Below are 14,465 nucleotides of genomic sequence, written 5' to 3'. Positions count from 1 at the left end.
AGTGGAGCAGCTGGCACATGAACCAGCACCCATATGGATGGCACTGCAAGCGACAGCTTTACTCACTAGGCCACAACTCTGTCCCTGGGATTTTTTTTTTTTTTTAAGATTTATTTATTTATTTGAAAGTCAGAGTTACACAGGGAGAGGAGAGGCAGAGAGAGGTCTTCCATCCGATGGCTCACTTCCCAGAGGGCCACATGGCTGGAGCTGCGCCGATCCGAAGCCAGGAGCTTCTTCCAGGTCTCCCACGCAGGTGCAGAGGCCCAAGGACTCGGGCCATCTTCTACTGCTTTCCCAGGCCATAGCAGAGAGCTGGATTGGAAGTGGAGTAGCTGGGTCTCAAACTGGTGCCCATATGGGATTTTGGCGCTTCAGGCTAGGGTGTTAACCCACTGAGCCACAGTGCCGACCCCCCTGGGATTTCTTTATATTTTCTTTCACAGTGAGTTCATTTTTGGTATATAGGAAATGCTACTAAGTAGTGCATGTTGATTTTGTATACTGCATCGTTTTGTATATGTTTATCAGACCTAATAGTCTCTTGGTGGGGTCTTCAGGTTTCTCTTTGTTTAGAATCTTATCATCTGCAAATGGGGACTATTTGACTTCATCCTTTCCTATTTGTATTCCTTTTATTTCTTTGTCTTGCCTAATGGCTCTGGCTAAAACTTCCAGTACTGTATTGAATAAGAGCATTGAGAGTGTGCATCCTTGTCTGGCTCCAGATCTTAGAGGAAATGCTTTAGCTTTTCCCCATTGAACATGATACTGGCTGTGGGTTTGTCATATGCAATCTTTGTTTGAGTTACGTTCCTTCCAAACCTACTTTCTAGGGTTGATGTTACGATGCAGTGGGTTAAGCTGCCATGTGCAATGCCAGTATTGAACATCAGAATGCTAGGTTCAAGTCCTGACTGCTCTGCTTTCCATTTGGATCCCTGCTAATTTGCCTAGGAAAGACACAAAAGATAGCCCAAGTTCTTCCCTTGACACTCACGTGGGTGACCTGGAAGGAATTTTGGACTCCAGGCTTCAGGCTGGCCCAGCCCTGGCCATTAGGACCATTTTGGGAGTAGCCGCATTTCAAGATGAGCCAGGACTCAAAACAGGCACTACAATATGGAATGCAGGCTTCCCAAGTAGCTTCTTACGTGCTGTACAAAACACTTACTCCTGGAGTATGATTTGCATAGAATAAAAGGCTCTCATTTTAAGGGTACAGCTCAATGAACTTTGACAAATACATGAGCCTATATAGTTTCTCCCATAATCAAAACATGAAACATTTTTAATATCCTAAAAAGTTCTTTTGCACCTTGTTATGGACTGAATTCTTTCCTCCAAAATTCATATGCACAAAGTGTGAATCCCCAGAACCTCAGAATATGACAATCTCCTGAAATAAAGTCTTTAAAGAAGTGATTGACTTAAAAGTAGTTCTTCGGGGTGGATCCTAATCCAATCTGCTGGTACCCTTCATGATCATGGTACCTCATCTGTTAGGTAAGTACTGCTGGTATCCTTACAGCAAAAAAGCATCTGGACACAAAAAAATGCCAGGGATACTCAAGTACTTAGAAAAGTTTATACAGGGGCACAGCAAGGCAGAGGTCAATTACAGGACGAGAGAGACCTCAGAGGAAACCAAACATGCCAACACCTGATTTCTGGCTTTGCAAACTGTGAGAAAAGTAATTCCTGCTGTTTAAGTCACCTAGTCATATTTTGTTATAATGGTGCTAGCAAACTAATATATCCACTTTGTGGTCAGTGCCCTAGCATCTGTAGTCGTAGGAAACCACTATTCCGTCACTACAGTATATATAACAGTGGTCCACAAACTATGGCTCACATCCAAGCAGTCAACTTTTCTTGTAGAAAAAGACTTAATAGACGGAAGCTACACTCAATGGTTTACTTGTTGTCTGAAACAGAGTTGAGTACTTTTTGACAAACTATTCCTTGAATACTTTTTCACAAACGAGACTATTCCCAGAATTATCCCTCACACAGATGAAGAGAATTTATCATTTCTAGAATTTTCTAAAAATGAAATCATGCAATATGTTCACTTTCACATCTGGCTTTTTTAGGGGGTGGAGATGATAGAAAGATATCCTTTTATTACAAAGAGTCTCCAAAAGGGAAAACAGCATCTCAAGAAATAAACTAGATTTACAACCTCCACCTGCAGAGTTGGAGAAAGACTGAGGGCAGGTAGTGTTTCTTAGTTTACCTGAGGCCAGTGGGAAGCTGAGAACAGAACCAAACTAAAAATGTTACCTTAGGAGCATGAAAAGAACAGGGAGTCCCTCCTACAATGCTCAGTAAGAGGCATCCCTCCACATCTACCTATGCAGACACCCTGGCACCTGAGCATGTTGTCTCATGGATGCAGGAAAGGCATCCTTTACGATGTAAAGTTAAGAACTTAGGAGGGATGGCTGGCAAGACATCTGCTAAAAGAGTTGACTCAGCTCGGCCACCCTGGGCTCAGGACCCTGGATCATGTCTACTCCCTGGGGACATTTATATTTAATATATTTTTATATAAATACAACAAAATAAAAATATAAAATCTGAGGGGTTAAAGGAGAATGGTGGGAAGCTGGCAAGAAGCCGGATCTGGAAAGGTATACTCAGGCCAACCTGACACCCTCTTTGACCCTTTCTTCTCTTTGGATCTTTCTCTCATCTTCTGTTTTGACTCTGTTGGCTCTCAAAGTTGGAAGAGTTCTAGTGGTTACCTTCTCCCTCCTCATCAGAGTTGGGGAACTCGTCCTCCCAGGCGATTTGTTTGTCAGAGGAAAAGATTAGAAATGCACCTGTCAGGATCTTCTTCGTCCTCATTACCTCGTCTCTGGGACTGCATCCTCAAGAAGTACCTGCATTTGGATCCCGGATGTGTGGGGCAGCATTTTCAGGTTCCCAAACAGCTGCTGTTTGATCTTTTCCAGATACTCATTACTGTTCTTGTTAGTCACATTGGAAGGACTAACATGAAACAAAATCTGATCCAAACTATTTGAAGCAGTCATTCTATGGAAGTTCATTAGGGATCTCTAGGACCACGGCCAACTGGTATATGCCCAGCACCAGGTGACATTACAAATAGTGGAACCACCTCCTCCCAGCATCAGAATAGGCAGGTGGAAGCTCTTGACAGATTCTACACACTTGGAATGCCTTTTGATGGTCAGACAGAAGCAAACCAGCCAATCCCCAAACAGGGAGTCTGAGCCACACTGCAAGACCACTGCACTAGGCTGTAACATTTCCATTACGTGGACATGACCCACTTGAAAATGGCCTCACAGGACTCATCATTAATCCCACCTCAGGGCAGGTAGTTAACAGCAATAATACTTGCCTTTGCCAGCCCCAATATCCTATAGGACCTCATTTCCTGGGAAGTACGCTCTGCAGTTATGAAAAGACACAGTCAAGATCCAGTCTGTGAACAGAAGGCCTCTTCCATGCCATCACTGTGGTGGATAGTAATGTCAATATGCAGCACTTCTGGGGATCCTTCAGTTCCAGGATGGCCAAGACGGTACCACTGATGTAACAGAAACCAGATGCCTTGGACTTCTGCATCTTCTTGCTTTATGTTACCGGATAAATGGAGCTTAAGAATTTAATATAGTCATCATTGTGGTATTTGGTTATCTCCTTAGCACTGGCTTTGTGAGAGCCACAGATTTCCATTTTTCAGTAGACACCACAGTTGAGCAGCAAATTGTGAGTCATGTGGATTCAGTGAGGCTTCAGTGGGTGGCCTTGTCCACAAAAGTACTTTCCAACACCTCCATCATAGTAGTAACAGACTTTCCTCCTAGTGCTTAGTCTCCACCATCTTGCTTGCCTTCTGTTCCTCCTAACAGTTTGTCCACATTCCCACCTGCAGCTTCACATAGCATCTTCTGCCTGACTTTTAATACTGACCCATATTACTGCACATTACCAAGTTTTTTTCCTTTCCTTGCTTAGTGATATTCCAGTCTACAGAAATAACATAAAATGTTTATCCCGTTACCCAGTGGTTGACCTTGAGATTGTTTCCAGATTTGAACTATTAGAAATAAAGCTGCAATGAACACACTTGTACAAAAGATTACATATAATATGCTTTCATTTCCCTTGAACAAATACCTGGGAGTGGAATGGCTGTATCACATGGTATATGTACAAGGATTCAAAAAGTTCAAGAAAAATGTGTATTATGAAAAAACTGTGCATGGATTTCATTTTTTGCACCAAAATAAACTTTTAATTTCATTTTCCACCAACTTTTGAAGTACTTTCACAGTTTTAACTTAAAAAAAAAATAACTGAACAGTTTTCCAAAAGGCAATTCCTGCCAACGACATTTGATTTCTAGCTCATTCACATCATTGTTATGATGTGATATGATTAGTCACACTAAGAACTCTTGGTATGATAGTTATATGAAGATTAGCCAATGTAGTGGGACTATGGAATGGTAGATGGAATTTCTCCACATCCGTATCAAGACTTACCACTTATTTTTATTTATTTTATTTAAGGAATACAAATTTCATGTTATTCTTATATACAGATTTAGGAAAATAGTGATATTTCCTGCCTATGCTCCCAACCTTCCTTCTCCTTCCTCTCATAATTTTTTTTTTTTTTTTACAGGCAGAGTGGACAGTGAGAGAGAGAGAGACAGAGAGAAAGGTCTTCCTTTTGCCATTGGTTCACCCTCCAATGGCCACCACAGCCAGCGCACCGTGCTGATCTGAAGCCAGGAGCCAGGTGCTTCTCCTGGTCTCCCATGCAGGTGCAGGGCTCAGGCACTTGGGCCATCCTCCACTGCACTCCCGGGCCATAGCAGAGAGCTGGCCTGGAAGAGGGGCAACTGGGACAGAACCCGGTGCCCGACCAGGACTACAACCCATTGTACCAGCACTGCTAGTGGAGGATTAGCCTATTGAGCCATGGCGCCAGCCCCTCTCATAATTTTTACAATGATCTACACTGAGTTTACTCTACACTCATAAGATTAACCCTACACTAAGTAAAGAGTTCAACAAATAGCAAGAAGAAAAAAAGTTTGTCAACAGTAGAAAAGAACTATAAACAATCATTGTATCTCAAAATGTCCATTTCTCTCCTATATTTTTGGTACTCTATTGGTTACCACAGATCAGAGAAAATATATGGTATTTGTCATTTTGGGTCTGGCTTATTTCATTAAGTATAATGGTTTCCAGTTGCATCAATTTTGTTGCAAAAGACAGGACTGCATTCTTTTTTCACAGCCAAGCAGTATTCCATAGTGTATATATATACCATAATTTTTTATCCAGTCATTAGCTGATGGACATCTGGGTTGATTCCATTATCTTAGCTATTGTGAGTTCAGCTGCAATACTCATGGGGGTACAGATAATCTTTCATATGCCAATTTCATTTCCTTTGGATAAATTTCCAAGAGTGTGATTGCTGGGTCATATAGTGTATCTATTTTCAGCTTTCTATCTCCATATTGTCTTCTACAATGACTGTACTAGTTTACAGTCCCATCAACAGTGGATTAGGGTACCATTGTCTCCACGTCCTTGCCACCATTTATTGTTTGTAGAAATCTGTATGGGAGCCATTCTTACTGGAGTGAGGTGAAACCTCTTGTGGTTTTGATTTGCATTTCCATGATGGCTAGTGATCTTGAGCATTTTGCATGTGTCTGTTGGCCATTTGAATTTCCTCTTTTGAAAAGTGTCTGTTCAAGTCCTTTGCCCATTTCTTAACTGGATTGTTTGTTTTGTTGTTGAGTTTCTTGAGGTCTTTAAGATTCTGGATATTAATCCTTTATCAGTTTCATAGTTTACAAATATTTTTCCCATTCCTCAGTTGCCTCTCGACTTTGCTGAGGGTTTCCTTTGCAGTGCAGAAGCTTCTTAGCTTGATGTAATCTCATTTTTCTGTTTTGGTTTTGATTGCCTTCTGAGTTCTTTTCCAAGAACTCTTTGCCGATGCCAATGTCTTGCAGAATTCCCCCAATGTTCTCCTCCATTAATTTGATGGTATCAGGTCACAGATTTATATCCTTGATCCATTTTTTCTAAATAGTCCTGGGTGGATCTCCACTCTTTTTTTTTTATTTATTTATTTGACAGGTAGAGTTATAGACATAGAGAGAGACAGAGAAAAGTGTCTTCTTTCCATTGGTTCACTCCCCAAATGGCTGCCATGGCCAGCGCTGCTTCTTCCTGGTCTCCCACGCAGGTGCAGGGGCCCAAGTACTTGGGCCATCCTCCTCTGCCCTCCCGGGCCACAGCAGAGAGCTGGACTGGAAGAAGAGCAACCGGGACTAGAACCCAGTGCCCATATGGGATTAACCAAGTGAGCCACAGTGCCGGCCCCCCTTTGAACCATTTTAACTTGATTTTTGCATAAAGTATAAGGGGTCTTGTTTCATACTTTTTTTTTTTTTTTTTGGACAGGCAGAGTGGACAGTGAGAGAGAGAGACAGAGAGAAAGGTCTTCCTTTGCCGTTCGTTCACCCTCCAATGGTCGCCACGGCCGGTGCGCTGCGGCTGGCGCACCGCACTGATCCGATGGCAGGAGCCAGGTGCTTACCCTGGTCTCCCATTTGGGTGCAGAGCCTAGCACTTGGGCCATCCTCCACTGCACTCCCAGGCCACAGCAGAGAGCTGGCCTGGAAGAGGGGCAACCGGGACAGAATCCGGTGCCCCAACCGAGACTAGAACCCGGTGTGCCGGTGCCGCAAGGCGGAGGATTAGCCTATTGAGCCGCAGTGCCAGCCGTTTCATACTTCTACACATGGAGGCCCAATTTTCCCACCACGATTTATTGGAGAGACTGTCCTTTCCCCAGGGATTGATTTTAGCTCCTTTGTCAAAGATTAGCTGGCTGTGTTTTGTTTTGTTTTGTTTTGGGGGGGGGGGGTCTGAGAAATTTTCAAAGATTTTTCTTATAGTTTGGATAGTCTTTCTTTGCTTCACCAAGGCTGCTGTTAAGGCTTTCCACTGTATTTTTATTTGATATATTGAATTTTTCATTTCTAATAGTTTGATTTTTCTTCAAAATCTCAATCTCATGGGAAAATTTTTCTTCCATGTCATGTATGGATTTCTTTAACTCATGAATTTGCTTCTCAATGCTTCTGAGTAATCCTATGATTAATCTTTTGAATTCCTTTTCAGGCATTTCATCAATTTTTTTGTCTTCACATTCTAATATCGAAGTGCTTTTCTGCTCCTTTTGGGAGTCATGTTGTCTTCCTTACTCTTGTTTCTTGAATTTCTGCATGTTTTTTCAGGCATTTGTAGAAATACTTGTTGGTTTTATCCTCTGATGGCTTTTATCTTTGAACTATGCCTCTCTGAGTTAGTAGAGTGTCTGTTCTTTTAGTGAATACCCAGAAGCATGAACTAAGTGTGGGCAGGGAACTTTGGTCAGTGCTGCAGGGTGGGGCAAGTATCCAGGGTGACACTCAAGTTTGGGCTTGGTAGATCTCTATTGTCAGCAGGGAAAAGGATATGATTACTTATGTTGTGTAATCATACCTTCACCTCCTTTCTTCCAAGATGATCAATGCCCTGGGTTAGCCCACTGTAGGTGTAGCACTCAGCCACACTGCTGCATGAACCACAGAAAGGATCTGTGCAGTCCTCATGTGAGTACAGATCCCACTACAATGACCCACCCCAGGCAATCAGGGATCTCTGAGCCTCTAGCGCCTCATATAGTGATTTCCCAGAGACCCAGCAATACCCTGTCCCCTACTGTGCAGTCACAGAGTTCGCACAGTCTCAGCACACAAGACTCCCACAGTCATGGGGTGCAGAGGATCGCTCCATCCTGCTAGCCTATCCTGTCTATGGAAAGGCAAAGACATTCCCAGAGCCAACTGCCTGTTGGTGCTCTGCCTTGGGTGGGTTTGAGCCCGGGAACCTATGATATGTTGAGAGGCTGTGGGCACCTCAGTCCTATGTGGGTGCCCAGCCCCCTATCAATCCTCCTAGCCAGACTCAAAGTTGTAGGGAACACTGATTTTTCCCTCTGGTAAAATACCTTGGTCACATGGGTGCACAAGAGCCACTGTGGCCACTACTGATGTCAAAATGGTGCCTTCTCCCAGCTATTTTCCAGGTGCTACTATGAGGGGATGGGGGGAGAGAAACGTGCCCCTTTTTTGCACTGGTTAGAAAGGTACCCTGTCCCTCTTAGGGCTCCAGGCTGGACTCAAAGACAACATACTCTGCTAGGCTTCCTTCTGGCTATATCACCAGTGGCACAGGCTGTTTCAGTCTATTGTCATCTTGCACTCCAAAGCTAGCATTTCCTCCAGCTCTCCGCAGGGGTCCTGTGCTGTGTCCACACTTGTTGCTGTTTGTCAGTACCTTCCACACTTGCAGAATTTCCATGCAGATTTCTCTCCGACTCTACCCTGGGAAGGTACTTCCTCCACTTTTTTGGTACTGTTTTCCCCTAGCCTTTAGCAGTATATCCTTTCTCCATTCTGCAATCTTGGAATCCCCCAACACTAACCATTATCTATCTTTCTGACCCACGACCTAGTAGATATGAATAGGTATATTACTGTACGTTTTTAATTTTTTTTTCAAAGAATTTTTTAAACTAATTTAAAAGAGTAACAGAGAAAGAGAGAAAAACAGAGACTGACTGATTGGCTGATTTTTTTCCATCCACTGGTTTACTCACCAAATTTTGGCAATAGCAAGGATTGTGCCAGGGGGAAGCCAAGAGCCAGGAATCCTACATAAGTCTCTTATATGGGCAGAAGGATATGAATGTCATACATGGGTGGTAGGGACTCAAATACTTGAGGAAGCATCTGTTGCTTCCCAGGCACATTATCCAAGAAGCTCCACCAAAGGGGAGTAGCCAAGACTCGAACCAGGCACTCCAATAAGGAATGCAGATGTCCCAGGAAGTTGCCACAAAGCTTGTGCCACAAAGCTTGCCCCTCATTACAGTTTGAAATTGCATGTTCTTTATCTTTTCATGTACATATCTGCCATACATATTACTTTGCAAAGTTTTTAGCTTAAATCCTTTTATTTTATTAAAATAAGAAGTTCATCTTCTTATCACTGAAATTTAAAAGTTTTTTGTCTAGTGTTTGTATTTCAAATATTTTCTCCAGACTGTGGCTTGTTACTTCTTTGCAGTAGCTATGGAAGAATAGAGCTTTTGATTTTAGAAGTCTGTCTTTGGGGCTGGCGCTGTAATACAGCACCACCTACAGTACCAGCATTGCACATGGGCGTCAGTTCAAATCTAGTTGCTCCATTTCCAAACCAGTTCCCACATAATGCACCTGGCAAAGCAGTGGAGAATGGCCCAAGTGCTTGGGTACCTGCACCATGTCGGAGACCTAGAAGAAGCTCCTGGATCCTGGCTTCGGCTCAGCTCAGCTCCAGCCACTACCAATCGATGGAAGACCTCTTTCTCTGTCTTTATCTCTCTCTGTACCTCTGTCTTTCAAATAAACAAAGTAAATCTTAAAAAAAAAAGTAAGCTATGGCCAATCATACACTAACAAATTAGATAGCCTACATGGAAAAAAAAAGATTCCTAGAAACAAATAACTTACCAAAATTGAACTGAGAAGAAATAGAAACATGACTGGACCCATAACTAATAAGCAAACCAACAACTGATAATAAAATAAGCTTTCAACAAAGAACAGTATAATTAAAGGCATCACTGACAAATTATACAAAATACTTTAAGAATTTACCTTCTCAATTCAATTTCAAAAAATTGAAGAGGAAAGCATACTTCTTAACTCATTCCATGAGGCCAACATTACCCTTATACCAAAAGGCAGACAAACACAGGAAAGGGAAAGAAAACTATAATCAATTAAAACTTTCTCAGCATTATTAGGACACATATGAATGACCCACAGCTAACATCATAATGATAACACACGGAAACCTTTCCCACCGAAAGTAAGGAACAAGACAAAATAATGAACAAAGATGGTAACTTTGACCACTTCTATTCAAGTACAAGTTGTTGCCAGGCAGTCATGCAAGAAAAAGAAATAAAAGGAATCCAAATTAGGAAAGGAAGTAATAAAACTATCTCTGTTCACAGATGATATGATTTCATATGTAAAAAACTTCTAAAAATTTCCCCCAAAATAGTCACCAAAAACCAAAAAGGTCTTTAATTAAAAAAAATTCAGCAAAGTTGCAGGATATATAATTACCATGGAAAAATTAGCTGCACTTTATATACTAGGAATAAACAAACTGAAAAGGAAATTTAAAAAAAATGCTCATTTACAATAATGTCAAAAGGAACAAAAACAGGTATAAATTTAAAAATATTTGTATAGTGAAAACTACTGAAATTGCTAAAAGGAAAGTAAGGACATAATTGAAAGACATTCCATTTTCATGGATTGGAAGAGTTAATATTGTTAAGATAATACAACTCAAAGCAAAATACAGATTCAATGCAAAAGCTCAATGGCATTATTTTCAGGACCACAAAAATGCATTTTGAAACTTCATATGTGATCAAGAAACAACAAAGAAAAAAATTTGAACGGCCGGTGCCACGGCTCAATAGGCTAATCCTCTGCCTTGCAGCACCGGCACACCAGGTTCTAGTCCCGGTCGGGGCGCTGGATTCTGTCCCGGTTGCCCCTCTTCCAGGCCAGCTCTCTGCTGTGGCCTGGGAGTGCAGTGGAGGATGGTCCAAGTGCTTGGGCCCTGCACCCAAATGGGAGACCAGGAGAAGCACCTGGCTCCTGCCATTGGATCAGCACGGTGCGCCAGCCGCAGCGCACTGGCCGCGGCGGCCATTGGAGGGTGAACGAACGGCAAAGGAAGACCTTTCTCTCTGTCTCTCTCTCTCTCATTGTCCACTGTCAAAAAAAATTTTTTTTGAAAAATAACAAATGCCAGGGCCGGCGTTATGGTGAAGTGGGTAAAGCAACCCCATGTGATGCCAGTGTCCCACTGAGCCCTGGCTCATGTCCCAGCTGCTCCACTTTTTTTTTTTTTTTTTAAATATATTTTTATTTATTTATTTTAGAGGTAGAGTTACAGACAGTGAGAGAGAGAGAGACAGAGAAAGGTCTCCCATCTGCTGGTTCACCCCCCAAATGGCCACATTGGTAGGAGCTGGACTGATACAAAGCCAGGAGCTGGGAGCTTATTGAGGGTCTCCCATGTGGGTGCAGGAGCCCAAGGACTTGGGCCATCTTCTACTGCTTTCCCAGGCCATAGCAGAGAGCTGGATGAGAAGAGGAGCAGCCAGGACTTGAACCAGCATCCACATGGGATGCCAATGCTGGAGGCGGAGGCTTTATCCTGCTACGAACAGCGCCAGCCCCCTGTTCCACTTCTGATTCAGCTCCCTGCTAATGGTCTAGGAAAAGCAATGGAAGATGGGCCAAGTATTTGGGTCCCTGCCACGTACATGGGAAACCCAGATGAAGTGCCTGGCTTTGGCCAGGCCCAGTGCTGGCTGTTGCAGCCACTGGGGAGTGAAACAGTGGATGGAAGGTCTCTATCTCTCTGTTTTTACCTCTCTCTATAGAGCTCTGACTTTCCAATAAATAAATAAAGCTTTTAAAAAAGAAATAAAAAAATAACAAATGATACTTCTCTACCTTGGAATTTAGCTTAGGTTTTGAATTTAGCCATCCCACTCCTTGGAATTTGCCCAAAGGAAATTAAATTGGCAAATAAAAGAGCTATCTGCACCTCAATGTTTATTGCAGCTCAATTCACAATAGCTAAGACATGGAATTAACCTATATGCCCATCAACAGAAGATTGGATAAAGAAATTATGGGATATGTACTCTATAGAATACTATACAGTAGTAAAAAAAATGAAATCTGGTCATTTGCAACAATATGGAGGAATCTGGAAAACATCATGCTGAGTGAAATAAGCCAGTCACAAAGGGACAAATATCATATGTTTTCCCTGATCTGTGACAACTAACTGAACACCTAAAAGGAAACCAGTGGAAGTGAAACAGACACTATGAGAAACAATGACTTGATCAGCCCTTGTCCTGACTGTTGAGGAACAACTTACTATTTTCCTCCTTTTAGTATTTTTTTGTTCTACTTAATACCATTGGTTGAACTCTTTTAATTAACACACAATTATTCTTAGGCATTTAAATTTAACTGAAAAGTGATCCGTGTTAAATATAAGAGTGGGAATAAGAGAGGGAGGAGATGTACAGTTCAGCACTTGCTCACTCGGACTTACCCCTAATGGTAGAGCTAGAAACGTGCCAGGGGATTCCAATTCAATCCCATCAAGGTGGCATGTACCAATGGCATCTTATTAGCCAAAGTGATCAGTTTAAGTTCATAATTATCATAATGATAAGATTAAGAGTCAAAGGGATCAAATAAACAAGACTAGTGTCTGCTAATAATACCTGATAGAATTAAAAAGGAAAGAACGATCCAACATGGGAAGCGGGACACACAGTAGACTCATAGAATGGCAGATGCCCAAACAGTACTCTGGCCTCAGAATAAGCCCTTATGGCATTCAGATCTGGCTAAAAAGCCCAGGAGAGTTTCTCAGGCATGGAAAGCCAAGATACTGTGGCAAAAAAAAAAAAAAAAAAAAAAGAAAAAGAAAAAAAAAAGGACCTAAATGAAAGATTTCTGTGAGTGAGATCCCAGCAGAAAGAACGGGCCATCAAAGAAGGAGGTACCTTTCTCTGAAGGAAGGAGAGAACTTACACTTTGACTATCGCCTTGTCCAAATAAGATCGGAGTTGGTGAACTCAAGAGGCTTCCATAGCCTTGGCAGCTCATGACAAGAGCCTCGGGTGATTACTGACGTCATAAATAGGAGTGTCAATTGTTAAATCAACAACGGGAATCACTGTGCACCCACTCTCCATGTAGGATCTCTGTCCTTAATGTGTTGTACTATGCAAATTAATGGTAAAATTACTACTCAAACAGTACTCTACTTTGTGTGTCTTTGTGGGTGCAGTCTGTTGAAATCTTTACTTAGTATATACTGAGTTGATCTTCTGTATATAAAGATAATTGAAAATGAATCTTGATGAAGAATGGGATGGGAGAGGGAGTGGATGATGGGATGGTTGCAGGTGGGAGGGAGGTTATGGGGGGAAAAGCTGCCATAATCCAAAAGTTGCAGCTTGGAAATTTATATTTATAAATAAAAGTTCAAAAAGAAAGAAAGAAAGAAAAAACAACAAGTGATACTTCTTTACAATGGAATTTAGCTTAGGTTTTGATAAAATGTGATTTTACTCTCAGAAATTATATGTGATTTCAATGTTTTAAGTATTAGGAAAACCAAAATATTTTAAATAATTTTGATTTAACAAAATTATTAAAAATCAGAGTGTTTCTAAAAATAAAACCAAAATTTCTATTCCGGCCAGATGCATGAAGTGAAACAACAGTAACAAAGAAAGTTTGGTTTAGATTCACTTTACTGAAATATTCAAAGTATAACTGATTTAAGTGAATCAGAATTCTTTCCTTCAACTATGAAAACATCAAGAAGTGCCTAAGAATAAAAATCATGTACACATAAACTCTTCGTATATAACTAACACACTACTTTATGACTTTTTTAAAAAACATTTATTTATTTATTTGAAAGGCAGAGTTACATGAGAAGGAGAGACTGAGACAGAGATCTTCCATCCCCTGGTTCAGCCTCCAAATGGTCACAACAGCCAGGGTTGTGCCAGGGCTGTGCCAGGCCAATGCCAGAAGCCAGGAGCTTCTTCTGGTCTTTCATGTGGGTGCAGGGACCCAGGGACTTAGGCCATTTTCTGCTATCCTCCTGAGTGCCCTAGCAGGGGGCTGGACTGGAAGCGGAGCAGCTTGGACTCGAACCAGTGCCCATATGGGATGCCAGCACTGCAGGTTGCAGTTTGACCTGCTGTTCCACAGCACCAGCCCCTACTTAATGACTTTAATTCTCTTTTTTGGAGGGTAGCAGTCTTTTTTTCATTTATTTTTTTAATTTGTATTCAACATATTCAGTGTGATTTGTAGATACAGTTCTAAGAACATAATGATATTTCCTTCCTCCGTCCCACCCTCCTTGGCTTTTCTTTTAGACTTTTAAGTAAATACTGATCTAGCAATCACAGTATCTTAAGTGATTAAAAAAATGTTCAGAAAACTATAATTATTACCTTAGTGCCCCTGACTCTATAAAACTTATCATGGTAATCCCATATGGTCTTTAAAACTATATTTTTGGAGGCTGGCTTTGTGGTGCAGCAGGTTGGGCCATCTCATATGGGTGCCAGTTCAAATCCCAGCTGCTCCATTTCTGACCCAGCTCAGTGCTAATGCACCTAGGAAAGCAGAGCCAGGTGGCTTGAGTGCTTGGGCCCCTGTGACCCACACTGGAAACCAGGATGTAGCTCCAGGCTCCTGGCTTTAGCCTGGTCCAGCC

General features: G+C 41.8%; 1 protein-coding gene and 1 pseudogene across 1 annotated transcript in view; both read right to left on the bottom strand.

The window, feature by feature from the left end:
* Positions 1 to 14,465, bottom strand: part of BRIP1 (BRCA1 interacting DNA helicase 1) — a 208,876-nt gene that overhangs the window by 112,118 nt on the left and 82,293 nt on the right.
* On the bottom strand, positions 2,637 to 3,709 carry LOC138846151 (histone deacetylase 1 pseudogene; annotated as a pseudogene).

This window comes from Oryctolagus cuniculus, chromosome 17, assembly GCF_051225735.1.
Source record: "Oryctolagus cuniculus isolate XC-2025 breed Fujian yellow rabbit chromosome 17, ASM5122573v1, whole genome shotgun sequence".
NCBI classification, from domain to species: domain Eukaryota; kingdom Metazoa; phylum Chordata; class Mammalia; order Lagomorpha; family Leporidae; genus Oryctolagus; species Oryctolagus cuniculus.
This window is presented reverse-complemented; position numbering and strand designations above follow the sequence as displayed.